This window comes from Rattus norvegicus, chromosome 15, assembly GCF_021556685.1.
Source record: "Rattus norvegicus strain SHRSP/BbbUtx chromosome 15, alternate assembly SHRSP_T2T, whole genome shotgun sequence".
In the NCBI taxonomy this organism is placed as follows: domain Eukaryota; kingdom Metazoa; phylum Chordata; class Mammalia; order Rodentia; family Muridae; genus Rattus; species Rattus norvegicus.
In genome coordinates this window covers 95,128,249-95,138,446 of record NC_141548.1, presented here as the reverse complement: position 1 = coordinate 95,138,446, position 10,198 = coordinate 95,128,249, and the positions used below count along the sequence as shown (strand labels likewise).

At 37.8% G+C, this 10,198-nt stretch overlaps 1 non-coding gene across 1 annotated transcript; it reads right to left on the bottom strand.

Annotated features, from left to right (window-relative positions):
* Window positions 1-2,118: 2,118 nt before the first annotated feature.
* On the bottom strand, window positions 2,119-2,248 carry LOC148001131 (small nucleolar RNA SNORA19). Its single transcript, XR_015639181.1, has one exon. It is a non-coding gene; the product is annotated as a small nucleolar RNA SNORA19 (small nucleolar RNA).
* Window positions 2,249-10,198: the final 7,950 nt, after the last annotated feature.

The window sequence follows — 10,198 nt, the reverse complement described above, 5'->3', positions numbered from 1 at the left end:
ATCTTGTTAATCATAGCTTATTTTTCAGCCCCAGCTAACCAAAACCACAGAAGCTTCACAATCAAAACAGCAATGGCCCTGATAAGAGTTGATAAGACTCTAATCTTTCCTCTGAAACTTCACAAGCCTGACCTCCATCCTTTACACTGTTCTCAGCATTATCTTCCAAGCTCCTACAGAACATTCAGCAGAGTTCTTTACATCACAATGACTCTTTTACCCCAGAGTTCCAAAGTCCTTCCACAGTCTTCCCCCAAACATGATCTGGTTGTCACAGGAATATGCAACTTATGGTGGTACCAATTGTTCTTAGTCATAGTGTCTATTAGTACCTAAAACATCATGAACCAAGAAGCAAGTTGAGTTCTTGGGGGGAGGGCGGCAATGGGGGGAAGATGGGGAGGGGAACACTCATAAAGAAGGGGAGGGGAGGGATTAGGGGGATGTTTGCCCAGAAACCGGGAAAGGGAATAACAACTGAAATGTAAATAAGAAATACTCAAGTTAATAAAGAAAAACAAACAAACAAACAAAACAAAAACAAAAACAAAAACCAATTGCAGCAAACCACCAGGTCTTTGCTATCTCAAACACGTAATGCTCCCTACATCCCTATACCTGGTACCCCATAATCCATGAAAAACAAATAGTATTAAAGATTTTCTTAGGTACTTTAAAAAAAAGAAAAAGAAGCAAGTTGAGGAAGAAAGGTATTATTCAGCTTACACTTCCACATTGCATCACCAAAGGAGGTCAGGACTGGAATTCAAGAAGGTCAGGATGCAGGAGCTGATACAGAGGACATGGAGGAAATTTACTTCTTGGTTTGCTTCTCCTTCCTTGCTCAGCTTGCTTTCTCATAGAACCCAGGGCCACCAGGCCAGGGATGGCACCATCCACATTGGGCTGGGCCATTGCCCCTTGTTAAGAAAATGCTCTACAGCTGGATCTCATTGAGGCAGTCCCTCAACTGAGGCTCCATTCTCTGTGATAATTCCTGCTTATGTCAAGTTGACACAAAAGACCAGCTAGCACAGTTAATGAGAAAATATGTGTGTGTTTCCCCAGGAAGATGGATATTTAACTACCATAGGCCCTGGTATATCACTTATGGGCATATAGAAAAAGGATACAGTGTCCTACCACCAAGAATGTTGTTACACCACTGCTGTACTATTCAAAATAATTGGAAATGGGAAAAGCCTTAATGTTATTAAGAGATGGATGGATAAAGAAGATGTAATGCATTTAAATAATGGATTACTAATTAGCCAGTAAAATTCACAAGAAAATCAATTTGTACAACAGCAAAAAAAAATCATCTTGAATTATGTAACCAAAACTCATAAAGGCTAATATGGTTTGTTTCTGCTTATACAAGGATTTTAGATGCTAACTCAATGACTGAAAAGTTAACAGTCCATTGAAGCACATATATTATATAGAGATTAATATGCTAGAGAGGAAAGATAGTTATCCCTGAAAAAAATTTAGTAAATACTTACATAGTTGTGATAAAAACAATCATTTCTGAGACATTTTCTGTATTTACAGCATTGTCATACCCCTCTAAAATTTATTCAAGTCATACCTTTGTTCATTCAAACTATGCAAAAATAAATTGTTATTATTTTTCCCTTATATGGACAGTAACACAGGAACAAACAGAAAATGAAACTAGTATTCATTAAAGTTAATTACATGAGAATATAAGAAAGAAGATATGGAAAGACTTAAAATACGATTAAAAATTTGAAAATTTGTTCATGGTTATAAGGAAATGTGCAAACATTCAAGTATATTAAAAGAACTTTCATTATTTCTGATTTAGCCATCCATCCATCACACAGACAGACAGACAGCCACCTACACAGCCATCCAGTAACACAACAACATTAATTAATAACCTCTTAGACCCTGAAAAATAACAGCTTCCTACGTCACAATATTTGAATAAAATACAGAAATGAAAACCAAACCAAATCAATCAAACAAAATAGCCTCTATGTTATGCAAAATGCCTTTAGTCACACTGCAAAATTTAGAAATGTCATCTACTTTATGACTGAAAAGAAGGTAACCATTTCTTTCTACTTATTTTCTTTTTTTTATTTTTATTTTTGTCTGAAGGAGACTGGCAAAGTCTATATGCAGTTATGCTGCTAATCAACCTTCAACTACTAGTATAGTACATAAGAAATAACACTGCTCACACAGTCAAAGGAAAGCAGGTCAATGGAATGTGCAGTCTACTTTTATACAATTAAAATATTAAAACCCGAGAACATCTAGTGCATTGACAGTAGAAAAAAAGCCTCTAGGAAAGAGATTCTGTCATTTACAAAGTCATAAATAATCAAAAGAACTGTAAATCTAAGTGAACGTAATTTTGAATTAGGATTTTCTTTGTTTATCTGTGCTGAAGCTAACTAGTCTTGAATTTCATTGTTAGAATCCATCTAGAGATCTTTAAAAAGGTATGTATTTTATTAAATAATGAATTGATATTTTCTTTAACTTAGAGAAAGAAGCTTGCCTTTAAATACTTTGATCAGCCTGCATTGAAAATCTGAGAACACAAACATAAATGTGTAAAAATTGGAAAATATTTTGGAAAAAAAGAATTCTGGAAGAATTGCTGATGCTGATGCTGTCATAACCACAAAGGAAGCAGGCCTAAGTACCCAATTAGTACAACAAAAAATTAATTCAGTCATCTGTTTTGATTTGGCTCTACTTTCATGTACTTCATATCTATTAAATTTTCTTTAAAAATAAAATTAGATAAATAAATATATATGAATATTTACACACAAATGTCTTGAATATAGATATATTTCAATAAAGTATAAATATTCATATAAGTAAATGTATACATATGCATACATATATTATATTGTAAACAAAGGCATCAAACAATTCTTTCTTTTCCAGATAGAGAGATTTTTATTCACTTGATGAAAGAAACAAGTTCAAGTGAAATTATTATTTTGAACTTTGCAAGAAAGGCCTATTGCCATCACTGTAAACCCATGGATCTCTGTATTCTCTGGCCTGAAAGTCAAGCACTTTTAAAAAAATTGTATCTTAAGAGCCTCGTCCTAGAAGACAGTAACACTTTTTTTTATTAAATTTTCCTTAATTTATTTATTCACTTTACATCCCAATTTTAGGCCCCCTCTTCTCAGTTCCCTCCCACGTAGCTCATTCCTCCCTCACCTTCCTGTCTGAGAAGAGGGAGGTCCTCCCCTGGGTACCAACCCACTCTGGAACCTCAAATCACTGCAAGACTAGGCATATTTTCTACCACTGAGACCAGAGAAGGCAACCTAATTAGAATGATCCATAGGCAGGTAACAGAGTTAGGGTAAGTTCCTGCTCCAGGTGTTGGGGGATCTGCATGATGACCAAGCCGTACATCTGCTACATGCTTGGGGGTGGGGGCAGCAGGTAGGTCCAGTCCTTCTATGCTCTTTGGTTGGTGGTTCAGTTTCTTGGAGGCCACAAGGGTCCAGTTAACTTGATTCTGTTGGTCTTTTTGTGGAGTCCCTATTCCCTCAAGTTTACTCATCTTTGCCCCAACTCTTCCACAGACGTCATGATCTTTGTATAATGTCAAACAATTTTCTTAAAAATAAGAGAAATACACTGTGGTGTAGATCCAGCAGCATTTGTGAGAATTTTCTCACCAGCAAAGGTACCAACAAAAGGGAAAAGTCAAACATTAAAAGAAATTATCATAAGAACGAGAGAAAATATTTGGCAACTATAAATCAGGTAATAAATTAATGTATAACATTTATAAGAAATTTAAATTGTACATTATCTTAAATCTTAAATTATACACCCAATCAAGCTGAATCATTCATGAAATAAGCTGATATACAGATTGAGCAGTTTTCTAAAGAAGAAATATAACCAAAACTGTTGAAGGAAAATTGATTATTATCCCTAGACACTAGGGGCTATAAACGAAAGCTGCTCTGAGATTCCACCTCACCCAAGCATGATTAGCTATCTTCAAGAAAATAATTAACAAATGGCAATAAAGTCAGGAGACAGAGAAGTCATTAATCAATGCCAGCGGGAATGAAACCTGGTATAGCCACTGTAGAAATTAACAGAAAGTTTCCTCAAGGAAACTAAAAATAGAGTTCCCATGTGATCCAACCACACAACACCAAAATAAATCAAAGTCAGCTAGCCACATTGATGTGTGCATATCATTTACTGCTGACCTATTCACACTAGACCACATATGAACATTTCCTGATTGCTAACAACAAATATTTAGATAAGAAACTGTTCTATCATTTATCTATTTGCCTATCCATCTGCTCTTCTGTCAAAATATCCATTTATATATCAATTTATCTTTTGTCTCCAACCTATGTCTATCGATTCACCTACATCAACCTATAGAGCATAAACAAGGGTAGAAGATACTGGAGAGGTAAGGACCAAGGAATTATGAAGTGGTTAAGTGATGCAATTATATTTTTATTTTTAAAATAATAAACATATGATTCCTGGTGGCATCATCATTAAAATGGAGACCACACTTTCTTTTCTCCATTCATTTATGTATCCCAGTTCACAGTAAGATCAGTTTATCCACTTTGTGTTTCTGCAGCCATGTGCTACTCATGACCAGGATGAAAACAGTGAAATACAGATATTGCACCTAATCTCCAAAGTATAGACTACACAGACCTTTCCCATTCATGAGTTAGTTTTGCTGAAGTTGTTTAATACATGACTATCATTACAGGATAGATAAATTATGCTCAACAAACCGAGACCATATCAATACATTATATTCAAAGTAGGAAGAAAAGAAACCAAATATAAGTTAATATGTGTTACATTGCACTCTTGCAAATTGTCCACAACCTGTTTCCCTAGTTCTAAGAGCTCTTTATTTTTACTCAAAAGTTGTTTATCCTCCTTTACAATAATAAACAAAAGCACATTTGCCAACACCTAACAGTAATGATCTGTAGGTGGAATTTGTTCCAACATATGGAACCAACTTAAGTTCTTTACTTTCATTTACAAGTGCACATTCATCTAAGGTGTTACCAGCAGTTTTATACACTGCTTAGCTACAAATTTCCATATTCTGAAAGGGAAGAGAAAAATAATAGTGCTACAAATGAAATGAAACATCCCCACCAGTCTGATTCTTATCCTTGGAACTTGTGATAGATTACACATATTATGTGTAAATTATTTGATGCAATTTCCTTCGAATATAGAATACTACTAGATCATGAGTTTTACAAAAAGATGGAAAAGATAAAACCTGAACCTTATTCATGGTAAAACACTGTTAAGACCCTAGACTTCCTATCACTTTCTAGCCATCCTTAAACTTCCAATGTAGATAGGAGATGTTCTGCATGAGAATGTATATCTCTCACTTGCAGATCTCAGGATACACTTGGTTTATCAGTCATAGAAATTGAAGTAGGCTTTGAAGGGAGGCAGAGAGATACACCCTCTGCTGCTACTCGTAATCAACAGAATGAACTGGAAAATAAAAGAGCATACATATGTATGAAGTACATTTATTTCATTTTCTTTTGCGTTTTCATACCAAAATATTATAGCATCTGAGACACTTCTCTCTTCCAAATCTTTCAAAACTGTCTTCTATGTTCCAGGATATTTGAGAATTACTCTGGTAAAGAAATTATGGCAAATTCCTCTATTTTATCAAGGATAAAATGAGAAATATCCACCAAGTTAGGCAATGTGTTGTGAACCTGTAATTGTAGCAGTGAAAATACTGAGGTAAGAAGTGGAGCTGATGTTCAGTTGAAGGCCACTGGGGTCCAGAGGCCATTAGTTTTTAACAAACAAAGAAAAGAAAAATAAAATCTGCTAGCATTTCTATAAACTACTTACATAGACATAACTCATTCAAACCCTAGCTGGCGCTAGTGGTCCACTGGGATTTTTGCACTTGAGTTTAATTGAGCTATGATTACGTGCATTGCCTGTGTACAGAAGCACACCTTTGAAGAAATTAAATAAACTTTTAAGATAGAGCATAATTGTGGATAATTTATTATCCTGAAACATATAAGAAACTTTCTTTTAGATTTTTGCTTCTAGACTAGAAAGATGAGAATTTCTGTCTATCTAAGCCCTGGGGAAAGATCAGATATGATATCAAACAATTAAAATACTTGGTGTCCTTTGAGGATTTATAGCTACAGAATAAATATTTCTTCAGGTAAAGAGACTATTAGATACAGAGACTATTAGATATCCCTTGCTTTGGAGCACAAACTTTTCTTTTTCAACTTTGTGTTACACTAATTCCAAGCCAATGAACTTAGAATTTCATGGTAAAGAATGTGAATAAAGCACTAATGCCCCCCTTCTTTAAAATTTATAATGAGTTACTTTATTTACATTTCAAAAGTCATCCCTCTTTCCAGTTTCCCTTCTACAAAACCCTAATCCCTTTCCCCCTCCCCTGCCTCTTTGAGAGTCCTCCCCCACCTGCTCACCCACTCCTGCCTCAGCACTCTAGCATTCCCTTACCTGGGCCTCCACATGACCAAAGTGCTCCCTCTCCAGTAATGCCATATAAGGTGATCGTCTGCTCCATATCAAGCTGGAGCCAGGGCTCACTCCATGTATAATCTTTGGTTGGTGGTTTAGTCCCTGGGAGCTTGGGGGAGGGAGGGTCTAGTTGGTTGATATTGTTTTTCTCAGCTCCTACAGTCCTTGCCCTAACTTCTCCATTGGATTCCCCGCTCTCAGTCTGCTATTTGGCTACATATACACTTATCTATATTGGTGAGGTTCTGGCAAACCTATCAGGTGACAGTTATACCAGGCTCCTGTCAGTAAACACTTCTTGGCATCAACAAATGTGTCTGGGTTTGGTGTCTGCAGATGGGATGGATCCATTAGTGGGGCAGTCTATGGATGGCCTTTCCTTCAGTTTTTGCCACACTCTTTGTTCTTGAATTCTGTTCTGACAGGAGGAATTCTGGATCAATATTTTGAAGTGGGTGGGTGGCCCCATCCCTCAACTGGGGGCCATGCCTACCCACTGGGTATGACCTCTACAGGTTCTATCTCCCTTTTGTTGGGTATTTCTGCTAATGTCCTCCTGTTGAGTCCTAGGAACCTCAGGTCTCTAACATCTGGGACTTTCTAGTGACTAACCCTAGTTTTCCCTCCTGTTACACACCTCCTTCCAAATTCCTGACCCTCTGTACTTCTCCCCCATCTCCTCTCTTATCTGAACTGTCCCTTTCTCCCTCACCCTCCTCTCTCCCTCCTAGATCCCTCTACTTTCCAGAGATTATTTTCTTCCCCCTTCTGAGTAGGAATGTATCAACCATACTTTGGAATGATCTTCTCTCTTCGGGGATTTTATATGGTCTATGACTTGTATTGTGGTAACACCAAGCTTCTTTTTGGCTAATATCCACTTATCAGTGAGTAAATATCATGTGTTTTCTTTTTTTTTTTTTTAACTTGAGTATTTCTTATATACATTTCGAGTGTTATTCCCTTTCCCGGTATCCAGGCAAACATTCCCCCCCCTCCCCTTCCTTATGGGTGTTCCCCTCTCAACCCTCCCCCCATTGCCGCCCTCCCCCCAACAGTCTAGTTCACTGGGGGTTCAGTCTTAGCAGGACCCATGGCTTCCCCTTCCACTGGTGCTCTTACTAGGATATTCATTGCTACCTATGAGGTCAGAGTCCAGGGTCAGTCCATGTATAGTCTTTAGGTAGTGGCTTACTCCCTGGAAGCTCTGGTTGCTTGGTATTGTTGTACATATGGGGTCTCGAGCCCCTTCAAGCTCATCCAGTTCTTTCTCTGATTCCTTCAACAGGGGTCCTATTCTCAGTTCAGTGGTTTGCTGCTGGCAGTCACCTCTGTATGTGCTGTATTCTGGCTGTGTCTCTCAGAAGCGATCTACATCCGGCTCCTGTCGGCCTGCACTTCTTTGCTTCATCCATCTTGTCTAATTGGGTGGCTGTATACGTATGGGCCACATGTGGGGCAGGCTCTGAAGGTGTTTCTTCAGCCTCTGTTTTAATCTTTGCATCTCTATTCCCTGCCTAGGGTATTCTTGTTCCCCTTTTAAAGAAGGAGTGAAGCATTCACATTTTGATCATCCCTCTTGAGTTTCATTTGTTCTAGGCATCTAGGGTAATTCAAGCATTTGGGCTAACAGCCACTTATCAATGAGTGCATATATGTGTGTCTTTCTGTGATTGGGTTAGCTCACTCAGGATGATATTTTCCAGTTCCAACCATTTGCCTACGAATTTCATAAAGTCATTGTTTTTGATAGCTGAGTAATATTCCATTGTGTAGATGTACCATATTTTCTGTATCCTTTCCTTGGTTGAAGGGCATCTGGGTTCATTCCAGCTTCTGGCTATTATAAATAAGGCAGCGATGAACATAGTGGAGCACGTGTCTTTTTAATATGTTGGGGCATCTTTTGGGTATATGCCCAAGAGAGGTATAGCCGGATCCTCAGGCAGTTCAATGTCCAATTTTCTGAGGAACCTCCAGACTGATTTCCAGAATGGTTGTATCAGTCTGCAACCCCACCAACAATGGAGGAGTGTTCCTCATTCTCCACATCCTCTCCAGCATCTGTTGCCACCTGAGTTTTTGATCTTAGCCATTCTCACTGGTATCAGGTGAAATCTCAGGGTTGTTTTGATTTGCATTTCCCTTATGACTAAAGATGTTGAACATTTCTTTAGGTGTTTCTCTGCCATTCGGCATTCTTCAGCTGTGAATTCTTTGTATAGATCTGAGCCCCATTTTTTAATACGGTTATTTGTCTCCCTGGGGTCTAACTTCTTGAGTTCTTTGTATATTTTGGATATAAGGCCTCTATCTGTTGTAGGATTGGTAAAGATCTTTTCCCAATCTGTTGGTTGCCGTTTTGTCCTAACCACAGTGTCCTTTGCCTTACAGAAGCTTTGCAGTTTTATGAGATCCCATTTGTCGATTCTTGATCTTAGAGCATAAGCCATTGGTGTTTTATTCATGAAATTTTTTCCAGTGCCCATGTGTTCCAGATGCTGCCCTAGTTTTTCTTCTATTAGTTTGAGTGTGTCTGGTGTGATGTGGAGGTCCTTGATCCACTTGAACTTAAGCTTTGTACAGGGTGAGAAGCATGGATAGATTTGCATTCTTCTACATGTTGACCTCCAGTTGAACCAGCACCATTTGCTGGAAATGCTATCTTTTTTCCATTGGATGGTTTTGGCTCCTTTGTCAAAAATCAAGTGCCCATAGGTGTGTGGGTTCATTTCTGGGTCTTCAATTCAATTCCATTGGTCTATCTGTCTGTCTCTGTACCAATACCATGCAGTTTTTATCACTATTGCTCTGTAATAGTGATTGAGTTCAGGGATAGTGATTCCCCCTCAAGTCCTTTTATTGTTGAGGATAGTTTTAGCTCTCCTGGGTTTTTTGTTATTCCAGATGAATTTGCAAATTGTTTTGTCTAACTCTTTGAAGAATTGGATTGGTATTTCGATGGGGATTGCATTGAATCTGTAGATTGCTTTTGGTAAAATGGTCATTTTTACTATATTAATCCTGCCAATCCATGAGCATGGGAGATCTTTCCATCTTCTGAGGTCTTCTTCAATTTCTTTCTTCAGTGTCTTGAAGTTCTAACTGTACAAATGTTTTACTTGCTTGGTTAAAGTCACACCGAGCTACTTTATATTATTTGGGTCTATTATGAAGGGTGTCATTTCCCTAATTTCTTTCTCGGCTTGTTTCTCTTTTGTGTAGAGGAAGGCAACTGATTTATTTGAGTTAATTTTATACCCAGCCACTTTGCTGAAGTTGTTTATCAGCTTTAGTAGTTCTTTGGTGGAACTTTTGTGATCACTTAAACATACTATCATATCATCTGCAAAGAGCGATATTTTGACTTCTTCTTTTCCGATCTGTATCCCCTTGATCTCCTTTTGTTGTCTGATTGCTCTGGCTAGAACTTCAAGAACTATATTGAATACGTAGGAGAGAGTGGGCAGCCTTGTCTAGTCCCTGATTTTAGTGGGATTGCTTCAAGTTTATCTCCATTTAGTTTAATGTTAGCAACTGGTTTGCTGTATATGGCTTTTACTATGTTTAGGTATGGGCCTTGAATTCCTATTCTTTCCAGGACTTTTATCATGAAGGGGTG